General features: G+C 43.9%; 1 pseudogene; it reads left to right on the top strand.

Annotated features, from left to right (window-relative positions):
* Positions 1–3,174: 3,174 nt before the first annotated feature.
* LOC139208585 (uncharacterized) lies at positions 3,175–11,323 on the top strand (annotated as a pseudogene).
* Positions 11,324–20,643: the final 9,320 nt, after the last annotated feature.

The raw sequence follows: 20,643 nt of genomic DNA on the forward strand, positions 1-20,643 counted from the left end.
AACCGAAGTCTGTCAGCACCGAGAACCACATCTGCAAATCCTCTTCGTGACGCCAAATTTGTTGTGACTTCTCTGATGTCGATGATGTGCAGTTGATGAAAGGAGACGTCCGCTGACAACGACTTTGTGAATAAAAATAGGTTTATTACAAAAAGGTCAGTTGTCTAACAGGCACCATGGAGGCCTGGGAAAACGTTCAGCCAATTCTAGGAACAGACAGTGTAACCCCCGGCCGAATCTGCTGTCTCTCTGTCCTCGTCTTCCTCGAGCCACCTCTCTGGTCACTTCTTTATACCCCCTTGACCATCCATCCCAACATCTGGTTCTCATCCATATAACAGTTCTAGTCTTTGTTTTAGGGGTACAAGGATATATTAGAAGGACATCATCCCCCAGTATCTAGTAAGGGGGAGCAAAGGTCAGATCTCCCCTGGCCAGGTCAGGCAGTTCCCAGTCTCTCCGTCTCCAGATAATCGATCACAGATCCGAAACAGAGAAACACTGACCACTACCATGTCTTATGCCCTAAAGGCACATACCAAACACTTATACACAGTTATACTCACTACAAACACATATCAAACACTGCATATCATACACCACAATAACCTCTGAACTAGACCCACAACCTACAAAAGGTGGGTCTCCAGAGGATATACCAAACTCAATGGTTGCACCAGACTCAGGGATTGCAGCCCAGATAGAACAGGTGGTAGCTGAAGCTAATGCCCTACACAGTGATGAAGAACGTGCAAAACTTCGCACAGTCCTCTTGAAATACCAAGACTCCTTTGCTAAAGACTCTTTAGACTGTGGTCTAACCTCCATTCACTCTGTGCACATTCCCACTCCGCCTGACGCACCTGCAACATTTGTACGACAGTACAAAATCCCACTGGCATCTTATGAACCTGTACAGGAAATCATAGATGACCTGCTGGACAGGGGAATCATCCGACCCTGTAACAGCACATATTCAGCACCACTATGGCCAGTGCTAAAACCACGCGACTGACCACTGACTACCGTAAACTGAACCAGCAAGTTCCTCTGTCCAGATGGCCCATGACACAACTTCCTTGTCCAAAACCAAGTAAAACCAAGGTAAACTACGTGGGTCTGCTTGTGGGCTCAGATGGAGTACAACCACAAGTAAACAGAGTTCAAGGCGTGACAAATATTAAGGTGCCAACCAATATCTCTGAGCTACGCAGCTTCTTGGGAGTATGTAACTACTCCCGCCAGTTCATTGAAAACTATGCTGACTTAGCCAAGCCACTGACAGACTTGCTCAGGAACGACACACCTTTTGTCTGGGGAGAACCACAAGAACAAGCCATACGCACACTTAAAGACAAACTTTGCGTGGCTCCCTGCCTGGCTTATCCTGACTGCAACAGAGAGTTCAACTTGAAGATTGGATTCTCTGATCACTGCCTCACTGCAGGATTGTGCCAACTACATGACTCAGACAAACGTGTCGTGGCCTATGCCAGCAAGACACTATTGGCCCCAGAACTCAAATACAGACTGTGAGAAGGCACTATTGGCTACCGTATGGGCTGTCAAACACTTCTCCAACTAGCTGGGTGGCCAAAAAGTGATAGTGGAAACCAACCACCAGCCAGTGACCTTCCTTAACAGTCAAAGAATTAGAGAAGGCGTGGTAACCAATGCCCGTGTAGCCTCATGGCTAATGGCTTTACAAAGCTTTGACATGGAAGTGCACTACACCCAAAACTGTAAGACTCCACTGGGCATGGAGCTCGCAGCCTGCCAGAGATGTCCTGAGGACACTTCTATGGATACCGTCCCACTATGGAACTCAGTAACTCCAGAGCCCTCACGCCACCACTACTTTGATCAAAATGTCTGCAAAGATATGACTACTGCATATGTGGACGGCTGTTCTCTCACCCACAACACTCAGATCTGTGCTGGCGTGGGAGTGATATGGAACAATGACACACCATATCAACCTCAGAGTTTCCACCTGGGCTCCCAATATGCTGAACTTGCAGCCATTTTCATTACGCTCCAACTAGCTGTAGAACAGAACATCACACTGCTGGTAATTTGCACTGATTCAAACTATGCACGCCTCAGTTTTTCCTGCCATCTGCCCACATGGAAACGTAATGGCTTCCTTACTTCAAATAGGAAACCTGTGAAACACAAAGAGCTGTTCCTGGCCTGCGACCAGTTACTTGAAACACACAACTTACAGGTCTACTGGAAAAAGGTCAGAGGCCACTCTCATGTCCCTGGGCGGGACAAAGAGCTTAATGACTTAGCTGACGGCCTGGCAAAGAAAGGTGCTATCAACGGCAGACCTTGGCACTTTGAGCACGACAGAAACATCTGGAATACTGGAAGGGAGAACCAGAGTGGCAGAAAACAGGCTCACAAGCTCCTTCCTCGCTGGTCAGGCCCATGTGATAACAGACTCTCCTCCGTGGTGTACCAAATCAGGATCACCAAAGGAAAAGGGGAACCAACCCTCAAATGGGTTCACCGCAATCAGATTAAGCCACAGAAAAACCCCATGGGACTAGTCGGGGACGCCAATGCCCCAGTTAAGTCATAAATTGGAAGAAAAACACTCAGAAGCACCCAGGGGTGCCAACCACTAGGGGGGGGGAGTACATGGGAGACAGTATTTTGTGTGATATCAATTGCAGTAAATAACTTGTAAACAATCTCTCTCCAGTCCGCCGTCCACGGTTTCCTCGCCTAGTTAGAGATCTCATTGTGTGAAATAATCCTAACTGATCAGTTATTAAGGGGGGTTGATTCAACACACCATTGCATATAAGAGTGTCAAATCCAATCTTTTCCAGTTGATGTGCCTAACCATGTGAGTCAGGACCCAGCTCTGGGATTGTTCTCAAGGAACAACCTGGGCTGTTGGTCACCAATTGCCGTCTACATACGCAAAAGGTGTTTGTCAGGTTGAACCCCAAAGAGGTATGTAGGAAGCACATACCTGTCACAGCTGAGCTAACCAGTTGGGCTGGTATCAACTGGAACGTAAAGGTGATCGAACATGCAGAGGCAGACATAACACACATGCTGTAACAGCTACAAAAGTTCACTATCACCCAATCAGAACTAAGCGGGTACAACAAGAGGCCCAAACTGTTCATTGGAGGACTGCTAGCAGCCGCCGCAACCATGGGTTCTTTGTTCAGTTTAGGACTCTCCACTGTGAATGCCGTTAGTCTGTCCACAGTTAAGCGACACATAGGAGAGCTACAGGCTGAAATCCCAGATATCAAGGCCCAGATAGACCAACAGCAAGGCCAACTGCAGACGATAGGACAAACTGTTCAGGGAACTGTCCTTGTGGTTAATACCCACAGTGTAGCCCTGAATAAAACCCTGTGCGCTGTAAACGCCCTATTCTCAGTAGTCCAGGTCAACCTACTCATGTCAGACATGCTATGGGAAATTGGATCCTCAGTAGACAACCTAGCCATAGGTAAGATTCCCCTGCATCTCGTCCCACTACCTGGTACAGGACTTGCTAACTGCTGCTACCAGAGACATGGTCACACCACTTCAGGCCCACCTAGCCTACACATTAGGCAGCACTGTACCCATTTATGTCAACCCAGAAGACAGGGAAATAGCTTTTATAGTTAATTTACCCATAGTGGCTTCAGAGAACATCTACCAACTAAAAGATGTGGTAAATGTTGGATTTTGGCAGGGCAACACGCACGTGAAATTACAAACGCCATTGGTCTTGGCCTACCATGACAGCAACCAAATTTACACATGTGCACCCTGACCAAAGACATCCACTACTTATGCCCCAGTAAACCTTTCATACGCAATAGTACGGACGGGATCTGTGGTCTAAAACCCATGGCAGCCAACGCCCGGTGCCCTGCAGCAGTCACCCCTCGGTCCCAAGTCACAGCAACTCAGGCCGAAATAGTGGGAACCTATGACCATGTTGTGCTTTACTATACAGTGAATCGTAAAGCGGACTCCTTTCCCCAATGTCCCCCAGTTTCACAGATAGGTGTGAAATCATCCCCACACCCAGCTCCACAGTCACCATTGGCCAAGGGGGGGGGCACATAATTTTACGACCTCAGGCCAATAAAACCAGTTCACCCCCACTGAACTCACTCTTTCCTGACGTCTCTCCTGCAGAGGAGAGACCAGCTCTCTTTTCTCCCGTTGTCTTCTCCTGGAGGAGAGACAACTGTCTTTCTGGACACCTCTCCTCAAGAGGAGAGAGACCACTCTTACCCATTGTCTTCTCCTGGAGGAGAGACAACTCTCTCCTGAAGAGGAGAGAAGCTCAATTCAGCTAAGCTCTGCCTCAGTGTGGCCTGTACCAGAGCAGCCACCTCCTTCATGGTAGCGACACAAGGTCCTGCCTGAAGTAAGCAGATCAGCGCCAGCAGGCACAACCCAGAGTCTGCCAGCTGATAACCAGAACCAACAACAGGAGCACACCAGCAAGTTAGCACAGAGCTGCTAACGAACAGGAACAAAGGAGCGACCGGATTCCTCCAGCCTGCAACCACACAGCAACGGACAAGAACCACACCTTTCCTCCAGCAACAGACTTAGAAAGCAGCATCCTCAAAGACACTTCTTCTCCCCTTTCAGGACTGGCAACAAACTCTAACTGGGCATAATTAGCATAACATTAATGCATACGTGGTTTACCCCTGTTAATGTATTGACTTGCTTTAATGTTCATTGAGTTTGATTATTGTGATTGTGATCAGGTTCCTGTGGATCCTGGTCCTGGCCCTGCTGATGTGGTTCTCTGGTTCCTGTGGGTCCTGGACCCGGTCCCGCTGATGTGGTTCTCTGCTTCCTGTGGATCCTGGTCCTGGTTCTGCTGATGTGGTTCCCTGGTTCCTATGGATCCTGGTCCTGGCCCCGCTTATGTGGTTCTCCACCAGCCAATGGATGTGCGTATGTCCAAGGCTACAGCCTGTCCGTCCTTGGGAGCTGGATCTCTCCTTCACTGTGGTGCTCCCGGAGGTTTCTCTTTTCCCACTGGGTTTTTTGAGTTTTTCCTTCCCGAAGAAGGAGGGTCATAAAGGGCAGGTGATGCCTTGGACAGATCCACTGGACTGATCCTTTGGCCTCATCGACTGCTGGACTCTTTATTAGGTTGTTTGTTCGCTTACACTTGTTTATTTCAGTGAACTTTGTAAAGCACTATGAGACACTCTGTTGTGATATTGGGCTATACAAATAAAATTGAATTGAATTGAATTGTGTTGTAGTTACTGTGTTGCCATTAAGTGTAGTTGATGTTAGTTTGTTCACACAGAGTCTACACACAACTAACCACCTTTTCTTAACCTTTATCTCACACACACGCAGTTTTCAACAGGCCACTGAGGGAAAAAGCTAACAGCACTTAGCTTCTTTTGTCTCCTTTGCCCCACACCCCAGGGGTCTGGCCATCACCATTGGGCTCTCCCCCACCTTTGTGGGCCCATCTCACATTCCTCAGCCTTATCACACACATATGAGGTGGACTTTATTCAAAGTTCCATTCATTTTAATGATTATTAATTATTTCTGATAGCCAAATTGAACTTTACCACTTGTTAAAGCACAACAAATGGTGCTCCGTGTGAGGCAGAGTACTGTTGGCAGTTGTTCATATTTGTACAATATTAATTTTCAGCAGAATTTTGGTCAAAACCAAAATTTTTGAAAAAACTTTAAAGCGAACAAAATTATCATATTTAACCACTAGTCCATCACAGAAGTACTTCCAGCTGTACTTTCAAGTGCATTGTGGTGAAAATTAATCTAACAAAATTAAGCTAAAAACAATTTGAAGAGTCAGTGTTACTTAAGACTAAAGCTAATACTAACACTGGTGCCTGTGTTTGAAAGCAAACATTAAAAGCCCATAGTGTTACGTTTAGAGCTTGCTACTGCTGCTAACCTTTCAGGTAAACCTACCCTGTAGGAAGAATTTGGTTCTGCATTTGAATGTCACATATTCAATGCAATCTGTCCATTCGCTGTTAACTAAAGTGCTTCCTGTTTGTTAGGACACAGCGTGCCACCGGCCCTGTGAACTTAGAGCTTGAACCTGGCTGTTACTGCCGTACATTTCAGCCTGATTAAGAAATAGAGCCTGAGAGAGAGCCACAGTTTGCTATCAGCCCTGTGAAGTTAATACCTAGCTGCAACTGCCACGTGTTCCAGCTTGAGTAACTTAAAGAGACATTCCTGACTGTTACTGCTGTGCATTTCAGTTAGAGAGTCATCGTAATTTTGGTGAGCAAATCTATTTTGTGTAAATCTACATTTACCTTAATTGGCCTCAGTTTGCTATTCCCACCAGTTCCACTATGTTGTGCCTCGCCACATGGCCAGACAAAGAGCGGCCTACATGTACCTGAAAAAGCCTAACAAAGGAACAGACTTTAAACAAAGGGCAATAAAATAAACAGGCGTCAGAACTTGTTGCCGTTGCCTCCAATAAACCCAGGTAGGGGGCATGGCCAGGATCCAACACCAGGAGTTCTCATTGGGGGAAAACTCCCCAACTCCACAAGGAACTCCCAGTACGGCCATGACATCACTAAACGTTTCTAACCAGTGAACACCTAAGACACACCACCTTTCCACTGTAACGTAAAGTTACTACAGGAGGTGTTTTCTGATCGGATGTCTTCCCCCCCCTTTAAACCTAGGTAACAGCTTTCCCCACAATCGCTGGACGAGCAACTGGCTGTTTTCGCCCCGTTTGTTTTTTTTGGTTTCAGTTTCATTTTTGTGTCTTTCACCGGACTCATTAGGATCCTGAGGAGAAACGCCGAGCAACCCGCGGCTTTTCCCTCAATTTTTACCTGCAGAAGGGAGAGACAGTACGCTGTTCTCTCCAGGGAAAGATCACCCACGTTCTTCTCCCTCTAAGTCGACTCTCGCTGCCACTCGCGGACCAGCGCACCGTTCCCCGCTAACACAGCGACTCAACGGACCCTTTCCTCGCTGCCACCCGAGCCGGACTGAAACTCGCCAGGCGTGCAGGATTTGCACACACCAATCGCTCACAAAGTGATTTCACGTAAGAGGCTTGTGTCTGGGCAGAGACAGTTAGGATTTAAGTGTGCTACCTTTGCTTATAAGCTAAAGTGCCGGACCGCCGTGTCCAGTGTTAAAACTGTGTGTTTTGCTGCTGTTGTTTTGTCTCCTGCGTTGTTTTGTGCGTAAGCCCACGCAGGGACTTTGTTGTGTTTATAACCAACACGTGGAGAGCCAGTAACGTGAGTTTATCAGTTATAGGACTGGCGCCGCCATCGGTAAACGGAGTTTGCTGATCGAGCTGCTGAGTGATAGACATACGGTTATTGTGCGCTCCTGTGACGGTTAAAAACCATAGTTGCAGTGTTTTGTGTTGAATGCTTTCCTTTCCTCTTTCTTCCTACTAACCCACATCACATTCACATACATACACGCATTCATACCGTCCCCTTAGGTACGGTCGGCGTCATTACAGTCTAATTCGAGTTCAGACTTGTAATTACAGTCGCCATTACACTTTTAGCAGTCAGCCCCTAGTGTTTAAGCTCGTAATTACAGCAGTTACAACACCCGGCAGCACCCTGCCCCTAGTGTTAAGACCGGTAATTACAGTCGCTATTACACACTCAGTAGTGCCCTGCCTCTAGTGCTCAGGGAAGGGATTTCAGCCTCCACTGTACTCTCGTTCCCTCTAGTCACATCTCGTGAGCTCGTCCGCCATATTGGAGTGACGTATTCAGTTACGTGAGTGCGTCGCCACTCTGCAGCCTCCTCCTCACCCCCCCTTTTTCCTTCACATACATACACACACACACACTCTCCCTCACACACAGATACACACACACACGCTGGATGCTTGTATATATATCTTCTTTTGAGTGTTTAACAATTTGTATTGATAGCTGTCTTTAGATTGTTGAATGGCAGATGTTTAAATGCACAACAGAGTTTATTCAACAAAGCACAATGATTTGTAATCAATAATACTAGTTCAAATAAAGAGTAGTTGTTTGATTACTGTGCATATATGTTGTGGTAATAGCTGGTTAAGATAGTCAGTGCTCGGATTCATGCCTTTTCACTCACTTTATAAACATAAGAGTGATTTAAATATCGACATTTTTAAGTGAGTTCCCCTTTTATTCACCCTTATAAATGTAAGATAGTGATTTAGCTATCAACATTTTTAAGTGAATATCCTTTTTGAGACTGTATTCCAGTTTGTTATTGGTCCCTGATACCAGGGTGGTGCTCCGATATTATTAATTAATAAATAATTTTTACTGATATTGATAAGTACACTGATAAGTGCTAAATCTTATTGATGATATTGCCAATAACTAAGCTTGCTCCATCCAGTGCACAACAACTAGATAGTGCACAGCTACCCTCTAGTGTAGGCCACCACAGTCTTTGGTTAGGCTAGTGTATTCGCCAAGCTACACTTCAAGGTGTCTGCCACCGCAACACCACAGCCAACCACTGTTAAATTCTTGCATTTGATAACTTGTTTTACCTCACCCCTTTTCAGGCAACAATGGAGAACCCCTGTGTAGAGCAGTTTATTTCTTCCGTAGCACAGAGCCTAAAGCCTGGCTACCCCAAATTCATCAACAGATTGAATTTCAGTGAGTGTACAGAAGAGAGACTCCCGACTAAACAGCAGGTGTGATGCACAGACTGCATCCAAGGGCTCCTTGTTAAAATGCTTGCTCTTGACTTTTCACAGGCAAACCAGCCTCGCCCTTAAGAGCAGAGCAGCCGTAGAGAAGGAGGTAGAAATCCTGAGAGCGCAAAATGCTAGCCTCTTCCATGAGGTTCAGATGGCTAATAAGAAAGCCCTGCGCTACTTAGAAGACCTGCACACAGCAGAGTTAGATCTCTGTTCGCAGAAAGAAGAAATGTTCAGACTGAAATCAGAACATTTGGCCCAACCAGAGTCGATCAGCCAGTGTGATTCCGGTTACTCCGATTCACACTCTTCCATAAGTGACAGGTTAACTCTTTCCCCAAACAGAGGACATGAATTATTCCCACCTGAACACAAGTTCTTGGGAATGAAGTCAGCTCCTCAGCCTCTGTTGAGAGACCGAGCTCAAAGCCACCTGACTTCCCATCCCTCTGAAACAGACATAGAGGAGTTGTCTAGTATATCTTCTAGAAGATATTCTGTCCCAGGTCCCTCATTCACGTCAATGCACAACACATTTCTCCATGCTTGTCCCTCCAAAGATGGGACTAGAACAGTCCAGGACTGTTCAGCCTCCCCTCTGCATCACCGTGAGAGTGGCCGCTGTTCAGCCCCTGTTCTTCCACCACAGAGAAGTGTAGGGCATGATTTACATATCAATGACACTAGCTTAGTCTCGTCTTCACAGGGTCCCCGCCTTGAAGAGCTTGAGCTTCTAGCTAGAAGCATTGACAAGTTTGATTCAGATAACTGTGATCACCAAATTGAGGACTATTTCAGGGAGCTAGACTACAACCTAATTGACTTACCCCATGCAACAGAAAGGGAGAAAGTTAGACTTGTGTGGAAAACCAGCTCTAAAGCAGTCCACAAGTTTATACAGTCACGACCTCCCAGTGTCAGAAATGACTATAAATTGCTGCGTCTAGCACTCACAGAGGAGTTTTCCTGCGCTGCTGACAAGACCACAGCAATAGTTGCAGCCCTGCAAACCAAGCATGCCCGTCGTGAGCATCCCAAAGAGTACTACAAACGTTTGAGACACACATATTTCCAGGGAAAGAATGCACCAGGCTTAGAAGAAAGCTCCACCTTCAAGGCCTTATTCTTGAGAAACCTCCACCCATGTGTGCGTACTCATGTTGTACTCAGGACACACGAAGGTGATCCCTCATTGCAGGAGATACCGAAGATGACACAGGTAGTTTGGGAAAATATTGTCTCGTCCAAAGCAAGAGGGATGACAAGTGAGCCACCCAGCTCACACACCAAGGTGTCAGACAGGTCAGCTGCCCCAAAAGTTCACCCTCACAACCAACGAAAAGGGGGTGACAAAAGACCACATAGGGACACTGAGCATAACCGCCAGGTCCATCCACTGCCCAGGGATAGACACTCCAAGCGTAGGAGCAGGAGACTGCCATATGCAGAAATCCAGGCAAGGAGCTATGACCAGGTAGCGTACGGATCAGATGATGACTACAGCATCTCTGACTGCAGCTCACAATATGGCCATAATCTGTTATATGCTGTTACGGTAAGCGTCATTTCCGGCTATCGGAGTTTCCGTGTACTGCGCTATCAACAGCGTCTCTCATTCCTTTTTCATTTTCACGCTTTACTTTCTTAACCACCAGCTATACATTTAAATTTACAAACCTGCACACATATTTCTCACTTCTTGTGGTGATAATCTCGTTATTTCTGTAGTTTTTACCTAAATCACTAGCTAGCTTCTTAAAACTAAAACCACTGCAATGGCTTCTCTCTCTCCCTCTCAGTCTCCTGCTCAGTGTGCCATATGTTTAGTTACTCCTCGGCCTCCTTTAGTGAAACTGGTACCTGTAATAAATGTAGTTTATTTGCTGTACTGGAGGCGAGGCTTAGTGAGTTGGAGACACGGTTCCGCACCATGGAGCATAAGTCAGCTGTAGCTAGCCAGCCCCCAGTAGCCGGTGCGGGCCGACCTTGCTTAGCTCCTACTCCCCCGGCGGTTCCCGCGCAGCCGGGAAACCAGGGCGGCTGGGTGACTGTCCGGAGGAAACATAGTCCAAAGGAGAAGCCCACAGTGCACCACCACCTTCAGGTTTCCAACCGATTCTCCCCACTCAGTGACACACCCGCTGAGAACCAGACTCTGGTCATTGGAAGCTCCATAGTCAGGAACGTGAAGCTAGCGGCACCAGCGAACATAGTTAAGTGCATCCCGGGGGCCAGAGCGGGCGACATAGATTCAAATTTAAAACTGCTGGCGAAGGCTAATCGTAAATTTGGTAAGATTGAAATTCACGTCGGCGTTAATGACACCCGATTACGCCAATCGGAGGTCACCAAAATCAATGTGAAGTCGGTGTGTAACTTTGCCAAAACAATGTTGGACTCGTAGTTTTCTCTGGTCCCCTGCCCAACCTGACCAGTGATGACATGTACAGCCGCATGTCATCATTTAACCGCTGGCTGTCGAGGTGGTGCCCAGCTAATAATGTGGGATACATAGACAATTGGAAGTCTTTCTGGGGAAAACCTGGTCTCATTAGAAGAGACAGCATCCATCCCACTTTGGACGGAGCTGCGCTCTTATCTAGAAATATGGCAAAGTTTATTAGTCCTAAAACTTGACAATCCAGAGTCGAGACCAGGAGGCAGAGCTGCAGTCTTACACGCTTCTCTGCTCCTCCATTAGTACAGTCACCCACCCAACATCCCATAGAGACTGTGTCCGTCCCCCGACCACTCAGATCATTTAGATCAAACCGTGTTGGCTCCGACGCTTGGACAAAGTGCTGTACCAAAAAGCCCGCAACCTGCATTAACATAACTAGCGTGGTAGTACCAACGACCTGAGGCTTTTGCCAACCATATAGCAACTACGTCCTGGAAACCGGGCCCAGTCTTCATTCCTACCAAAATTCCACGGGGCAGCTGCAACACCACCCAGTTGTTGGAAGACAACAACTGCAGTCCAGTCCATAAAGACAATATTGAGGTCAAAGATCAACCTGTGGATCATTGTCGTATCTTCTCTGATGATGATGATATGCAGTTGATGAAAGGAAACTTCCGCTGACAACGACTTAGTGAATAAAATAGGTTTATTGCAAAAAGGTCAGTTGTCTAACAGGCACCATGGAGGCCTGGGAAAACGTTCAGCCAATTCTAGGAACAGACAGTGTAACCCCCGGCCGAATCTGCTGTCTCTCTGTCCTCGTCTTCCTCGAGCCACCTCTCTGGTCACTTCTTTATACCCCCTTTGACCATACATCCCAACATCTGGTTTTCATCCATATAACAGTTCTATTCTTTGTTTTAGGGGTACAAGGATATATTAGAAGGACACCATCCCCCAGTATCTAGTAAGGGGGAGCAAAGGTCAGATCTCCCCTGGCCAGGTCAAGCAATTCCCAGTCTCTCCGTCTCCAGATAATCGATCACAGATCCAAAACAGAGAAACACTGACCACTACCAACATCATATGCCCTAAAGGCACATACCAAACACTACATTCATATTTATACTCACTACAGACCCATATCAGACACTACATCATTAATTTTAAAGGGAGACGGTCTCTCTCTCTCTCTCCCAACCCCAGGATTCTCAGGACCTGTGCGACCTGTGTCATCTCTTCAACCTGAGCCTGGACCAGGAAAAAGTACCAATGTTGGGGTAAGAAAGCCCAAGAAGAAAGGGCAACGCCGGGTGAGGTTCTGGGAACTTCTCTCCTTCTGTTTTCCCATCTCCACCCTGGCATCAACAGATACTCATCTTCAAGCTGACATTGATTGTCACAGAGTGTTCCCACAAAGTAGATCAGTCACTGAAGATGATTGAGCACTAGTGGAATTGTAGAATCAGAGTTGTAAGCAAATACTTTGAAACTGGAACTTGAACCACAATGCCAACTCCTTCTTTCCCTCCGCCAACAGGCTCCTTAACAGCCAATAGGAGTCACAACTACCTCTAATCTGCACATTGACTGTACTTTATGTTAAATATATTTACAAAATGTGCAACTTATGTTAAACAATAGCAGTTTATTTAGCAATAGTAGTTTATATTTATGTTTTTATATTTTATTCTATCCTCTTCTTTTTTTTTACTCTTTGGCATTCAGTGTGGATGGCAAAGTAAGATTTTCATTGTACAGGGAAACCGGTTTCTGCACTGTACACTTGACAAACGCTTTGAATCTTGAATACTAAGTAGAGGTGTTAACATTGCTGTGATATTCAGGTTTTTGCACACTTCATAGATTAGTTTGCTCTTTCAGTAGCTCAAGCATTTCTGGTCTAATTAACTTTCTGTAAAACTCCACAGGATAATGAATATCTGGAGGTGTGACACTCCTTTGAATGTGAAAAAGGTTTCTTTCTCTAAGAAAATCCTTTTTCCTTGGAAAGTTGTATTTTGCAGCACAGGACACATGTTTGGCAGTAGTACCTCATCTAAATCATCTTATTCGCTACTGTCTGAATTGCGATACACTTGACTCAACGCATCCCTCAAACTCACTGTCATCTCCAGTGACGATTGCCAGTACATCCTGAAGACTGTATTGCTTCCTGTTATCCATTCATCTACAATGAAATTAAATTGACATTGAAACTGGATCAAAATGGAATAGTTTATGTTTGAGTGTCTCAGTTAAAGCCAAGGTGCATTTTTTTGTAATGATATGCAAACATGTTTTATCTTTAAATGTGCTTTTTTAAAAATTGAATTTTTCAAGCATTGTTCTTAGTGAGAAGGATGTCACTTGGAATTTTCCATAAGTTTAAGGTTAATAGCCCAATGTAAAATGTCACAGGAATATTCACTGATGGGCAGTGGGCAGGCAGGATTCAGGGTGTTTAAGGTACAGCTTGGAATCTGAGAGACACCATCAGTGAAACACTGATTAGAGTCAGCAGTTCTTTGGCATTGTGATGTACAGAAGACCAAGAAAGTGTGCTGCTGCTTTGGAGGCCTTTAGATGGTGAAAGGGGTAAAGATAAATCTACTGATTAATTAGAGCTTGTCAATTTTATTTAGAGTCGTGAGGAATGGGATGTGAATTCTCGGTAAGTCAGGTTCCTGGCAGTTCATCATGTTCTCCAACAACATAGCACATTTTACACTGAAAGGAGTTTTAATAACAGGTTGCTAGATATCTGGGTTTGGTGCTTTAATGTTAAAGCGTCTCTTGGCCAACATAAGCTGCTATGGTGGACCAGGACACACCTCAGTGCAGGACACAGACACCAGGGAAGAGTGAGTGAGGAGCTGGGGTTGATATACTGCAGATGCCATGAGCTGATTGATGACAGGTGTGTAGTCTGAGTAAGGTGATGAACTCATTGATGGCAGGTGTGCTACTGAGACCATGCTACAGAGACAGCTGGGAATACAAGACAGTACTGAGGCACTGTCAAACTGGTTACAAAAGCAGTTATTCTGTCCCTGCACAATACAAGAGTATATCCAAAACTAGTAATTCACTTCAATATCCAAGATAAGAGAATGGAGATGCCTAAAGAAAAAAACACTAACAATAAACTTTAAACATATTCATTCATTCATCCTAGAAGACAGCAAAATAATTCCAGAGACTCAAAGAGTAAGAGACCTACAACTCTGTGATACAGTTCTCACTGGCGCAACATGTGTGTTGCAAAGGGGCTCAGGATTAAAAAAAAAAAAGAGTCCACCAACCCAAGACCTATCACATCAAAACAACTGTTATTCTGGCTACCAGCGTGACCAAACACATTTTTAGCACAGAAGGGCAGGGGCATTTCTTCAAAGAAATGCTGGAGACAAGGGAAATGGTCCAACTAGAGATGACCACAGACTCATGACACACAAATACAGGAGGAAGTGGGAATGAACCTCTCAAGAAATGAGATGTTGACTGATGCAGACATCTCTGTTCTGTGAAGAATGGATTTATTCAGGTTTTTCCAAAAAAGTATTTTTTTTAATGCTCATTAATTGAGTGCAGAAACTATTTTGTTTTGGGCACACACAAGGCCTGCAATATTCAAGTGTATTTGTATAAAGAGAAGGACTTGTGAGGATAATGTAAGAAATTGAGTTTAAAGTGTACATTGCACTCATTTATTCTGCATTCATTCTATTTTATATATTGTAACCAAATTTCTGTGGGGTGATACTTCATTTGGAAACCTTTTACCATGTTCTCAGATTATATTTTAATTTAAGATAATTTAATGATAATTATGATGAACTGCCCACATTAATTTTACAGAGGGTAGGAGTGCTACAGAAGTCATGTACATTATGCACTACTCTGTGCTTAAGATACAAAGTCAGTTTGTCAGTAAAACAAATTTGTCACACCACAGAGGATTTAATTGATAAATTCGTAAATATAAAACAAATGTTTTTAGAATGGTTCATGTAATTGTGTGGAGGAAGCCTATCAGATGGCCTTGCAGAGGTCAAGTAATGAACTGTTAGAAAATAATTACCCACGGAATCTATGTTTCCCCCGACAAATTAGTTGTGTTTTAGTTAAAGACTTTTGAGTTTTTTTTAAAAAAACTAGTCGATATTTTGTAGTTTTATTATTCCTTCATTTTTCCTGATTTATTTTGTAGTAGTCTCCTTTTGTTCTTCCTGCCTTTGTGTGTTTTCCCGCCTTTGTGATTTCCTTCACCTGTTCCTTGTTTGCCTCACCTGTTTTCAGTCACTACTTATACCTGGACAAATCCCTTGATCATTAGTTTGTCTCAGTCTGCTGTCAGTGTCAGTCCTTATGGTTCGCTTCTGAATTTTTGTAACTGCTACCTCAAGTATGTCTTCATCTTTTGCTTTTTTAATATTAAAATCTCTTATGAGCTACCTGCTCATTATTGAAAACATTGGCATATTTTACACTAAGACCCAGCAATACCTATGGTTTTCAAAGACCTGGCATTCAGTCTGTTTTTATGTCCTCTCATATTCCACTTAAATAACTTTTCTGAACAAATGTCCTTTTGTGGGTTATCTATGTTAAGTCATCATTAAAACAGAAAATATTATTTTAAAATATTAAAATCTCCCATGACAGCAATATTGTTACTGAGTGGATCTAACCAATCAAGTAACTTCCCTAAGTTCTGTTTAAACAGACACAGGATATGATGGTAGTCGATAAACAACTACTAATATCAGAAGTAGCATAGTGACACACCAAACACTCTACATACAAGTCTACATGTGGCACTTGTAGAATGTTACATAAGTCAGTATCTGCAGTGTACATGCAAACACCACCATGTTCAAAACCATAAAGTTTGAAAACTATAATCTTTACTTCATCCAACAATGAAGCACCAGGTAGCCATGTTTCAGTCACAGCAATACAGTTAACCTGCAAATGCTGTGTACATGATGTCAAATCAGAAATGTGACTACTCAAGTTCTGCACATTCATTAAAAAGACACCAAAATGTGCGCTTCGATTGTCTGTCTTGTTACATTTTGTGTCAAATTGTGGCATAGTTTGAATAGCATCCTGAATGTCATCTTTGCAGTATATGGTTTTGATGTTAAAGTTCTGAATAATTAACCCTTGCAGACTTGTAACTCGACTAAGTGCTACATATGCTTGGCCTGCAGAGAAAGTCGTCTTCAGAGACCCAACAGCGCTGTCAACAGTGATGCCTTGTACTTTGAACAGTACAGGCCCAGGCTAATCTAAGTGGAAACTGGTGACGCAAACCGCCTTTAGTGGTCACTGTTTCCTCCTGGTTCTATTCCAGTTGAATCAACCAAGTCTACAGACACTCACACATCTCTTCCTCCTTTGTGATCAAACATTAACAGAGTTAACTATGTGTGTTACTGTGCCACAAACACCATTAACTAAACAATCAGCAACATCTACATTTTTGCACATCATCACACACTCATTCCTTCCCAACAACAGCTGCTCAGCTAAACATGTGTTATGTTTTAGTATGGTGACTACTCTTTAACCCCAGTTTCCCTGTTTTCTTATTATTAACATAATCTTGTTCCTCTATTTCAACATAATCAGGACAACTCTGAAACAACTGCTGAATGTTATGCTCATTTACTTGTATATTAGTGGGAAAGATGTGTAAAGCTGAGCTGACTTCACCAGTTTCCTGACTTTTTTTAAAATCTGAACATCACTCTCTCATATCCATGTGTCCTTTGACCGTGTTCTAACTCAATTCAGCAGTTCTGCAAAAACACTGTTTTTCTGCCTGACTATCTGTGTAAATTAAACTACTTTCAAAAAGACTGGATCACAAATTAACACCAACATAATCAACATACAGAGCTTTCCCTTTCACTCGAGGCAACTGGAAGAAATCTCCAATAGCAAATGTACTAACATTACCAGAGAGAGAGATAGGTGAGGGACCTTTTGTCAAACTAGATTTTGACAGGTACCACGCCCCCTTAAACTTTGTTTGACTCCAGTGTTGAGGTGCTGCTGATCAATACTTAGGTGTCGTCTTGGTCTCATGATGTCAGAATGTGAACAGCATGATGAGGAGGACTGTTTAAATACCAATTCTAACTGAAGCAGGAAATGTATTGGTGGTGGTTCATCCTGAAATTTCACCTGAAAGCCTAATATCCCTAACTTTTTGTGAGTAGTGTAATTGAGAATTGAGATGTCATGAGTGTTGTCAGATATTGTGTTTAGATCTTGTATGGATTTGACTAAATTGGAAGGATGAAGGTAAATTTATTAATAGAAAACCCCCGATACAAGATAGGCATTCCACCATGCAAATGAGGCTATGCCCCGTTGTATAAAACACCATGATAGTTTTAATTCAACGCTCTTAGCTTTTGGCTCCAAGCCTTTGCTTTTAGCCACAGTCTTGTTTTCTTTTCGTGTTTTATATATTTTAATCACCCGCGCGATTTTTAATGTTCTTTCCTTTTTCGTTTCTTCGTGATATTTTAACCTATATTTACCTTTTTTGTTAACAAGTTTTATCAAGTTGTTTTATCAAGTTTTCTTATCAAGATTACTCCGTTGTGTCTGCCCGTAATTGATCACTGCGACCTCCACTAAACGAAGAGTCTTACGTCTTTCTGCCCAAATCGCCGTCACACAACTAAGTCTTTTTTTTTTAAAATGTTTTTTAGATCCCGCACCTCACTTTAAAGAACTGACAAGTTTCCTGAGATCTGCTGCAACCGTTCTCAGTGAAAGTTAAGCGAGTCTGACCAGAACTTAGTTCAACAGCAGTAAAAACTGACCCGGCCCATGGTACCGCTAACGCTCTTATTCCACCGTACAACTCATCGCCGGTCCTTGCTACGTCCAAAGTAAGACTGTTCTTAAGTTATCTCTGGTCAGACGTTGGTGTGAAGACTTAAAGTTTTATTTTTCCATCGTTAAAGTTACCGGTTAGTAAATACGCCAATGAGCTACATGGATGAGCAGCAACTTTCTGCTGCTAAATTCAGATAAAACTGAAGTTATTTTGCTTGACCCCGGACACCTCAGAGACAGCTTTTCTACTACCATAACTGCTCTGGACGGCATTAATCTAGCCTCCAGCTCCACTGTGAGGAGTCTTATTTGATCAGGATTTGTCCTTTAATTCCCACATTAAACAGATTTCTAGAACTGCCTTTTTCCATCTACGTAATATTGCTAAAATCAGGCCCATCATATCCACAGACGATGCAGAAAAATTAGTACACGCATTTGTCACTTCTAGGTTGGACTATTGTAACTCATTATTATCAGGCTGCCCCAGTAAGTCATTTAAGACTCTCCAGCTGGTCCAGAATGCTGCTGCTCGTGTTCTCACGAGAACTTAAAGAAGAGACCACATTTCTCCTGTACTGGCTTCCAGTAAAATCTAGTATAGAGTTTAAAATCCTTCTCCTTACTTATGGGTCAGGCTCCATCATATCTTAAAGAGCTCATAGTACCCTACTACCCCACTAGAGCACCGCTCCCAGACTGCAGGTCTACTGGTGGTTCCCAAAGTCTCCAAAAGTAGTTCAGGAGGCAGAGCCTTCAGCTATCAGGCTCCTCCTTCCAGTTTGGGTTCGGGGGGCAGACACCCTCTCTACATTTAAGAGTAGACTAAAAACCTTCCTTTTTGACAAGGCATATATTTAAGGGCTGGCTCAGGCCTTAGACCAGCCCTTAGTTATCCATCATTATGTCTCATGTCAGCCAAATGTCTGCCTCTAACTTGCTATCTTCCCCGGAGCCTTTCTGTGCTTTCTCATCTCTCAGGTTCCTGTGGATCCTGGTCCTGGCCCTGCTGATGTGGTTCTCTGGTTCCTGTGGATCCTGGTCCTGCTGATGCGGTCCAGCCAATGGATGTGCGTTTGTCCAAGGCTACAGCTTGTCCATCCTTGGGAGCTGGATCTCTCCTTCATTGTGGTGCTCCCGGAGGTTTCTCTTTTCCCACTGGGTTTTTTTTAATTTTTCCTTCCCGAAGAAGGAGGGTCATGAAGGGCAGGTGATGCCTCGGACTGATCCATCGGACCGATCCATTGGCCTCATCGACTGCTGGACTCTTTATTAGATTGTTTGTTCGCTTACCCTTTTTGTTTATTTCAGTGAACTTTGTAAAGCACTGTGAGACAACTCTGTTGTGATATTGGGCTTTACAAAAAAAATTGAATTGAATTGAAGCGCGACTGTCTTCAGTCAGTTGACTCCTTGGGGTCACCTGAGCTTTTGCGTTGTGGACTTCCTGAGATTTTTTTCTTCAACACAAGAGCAATTTCCACGTGTATTTCCTCGTGTTACTTGGTAAGCAAATTTAAGTTTATTCCTTTGTCCTTCTTTATCACGGAGTTGTTTTCTGTATTGCCATTTTAAACAGTGTTGTGCTTAGCCAAATTGAACATTACCACTTGTCAATCAGAAATAATTAATAATTATCACAGATAATTAATAATTATTAAAATAAATGGAACTTTGAATAAAGTCCACCTCGATTGTGGCACCACCTCGAAAAGATAGCCGTTCTAATTGATTTAGTCTCATAAAAATACTAAACTATCAATTTGGAATTATGTTTTATAATTAATTTAATAATTACTACCAAACTTACCACATTGATAGCTAGCTGAAGGATTTTGGAGTTTTTGACAGTGTAGAGGTTGGCAGTGTTCACCCTTGTACAACATTAAAGGAGACAGCAGGTATTAAAGGAGACAGCAAAACGCAGGGATATCATTTGTTACTCATTAAGGTGAAGGGCTTGTATTTTGGTTGTAAGTATAGCTGAAGCATAGTAGGTATTAAAGACATCTGCTGTTACAGAAACAAAATCAAACAATCTAACTAAATATCTATGACTAAACTAACACATAATAAGAGTGTGTGTGGGTGTGTGTGACAAGGCTGAGAAATGTGGGATGGGCCCACAAAGGTGGGGGGAGAGCCCAAATGGTGCTGGCCAGACCCCCTGCGGTGTGGGGCAAAGGAGACAAAGGAAAGCTAAGTGCTGTTAGCTTAGCTTTGTCCCTCAGTGGCCTGTTGCAGACTGTGTGTGTGAGAGATAAAGGTGCCAGGTTAAGACAGGATGGTTAGTTTGTTCACACAGACACAGGGTCTACATGCAACTAACATCAACTAAACTTAATGGCTGCACAGTAATCTACAACACATCACAATAATCAAACTCAATGAACATTAAAGCAAGTCAATACATTAACAGGGGTAAACCATTTATGAAGTGTCCTTGAGGATGCTGCTTTCTCAGCCTGTTGCTGGAGGAAAGGTGTGGTTCTTGTCCGTTGCTGTGTGGTTGCAGGCTGGAGGAATCCGGTCGCTCCTTTGTTCCTGTTAGTTAGCAGCTCTGTGCTAACTTGCTGGTGTGCTCCTGTTGTTGGTTCTGGTTATCAGCTGGCAGACTCTGGGTCGTGCCTGCTGGCGCTGATCTGCTTACTTCAGGCAGGACCTTGTGTCGCTACCA

Source organism: Pempheris klunzingeri, chromosome 10 (assembly GCF_042242105.1).
Source record: "Pempheris klunzingeri isolate RE-2024b chromosome 10, fPemKlu1.hap1, whole genome shotgun sequence".
Taxonomy (NCBI): Eukaryota; Metazoa; Chordata; class Actinopteri; order Acropomatiformes; family Pempheridae; genus Pempheris; species Pempheris klunzingeri.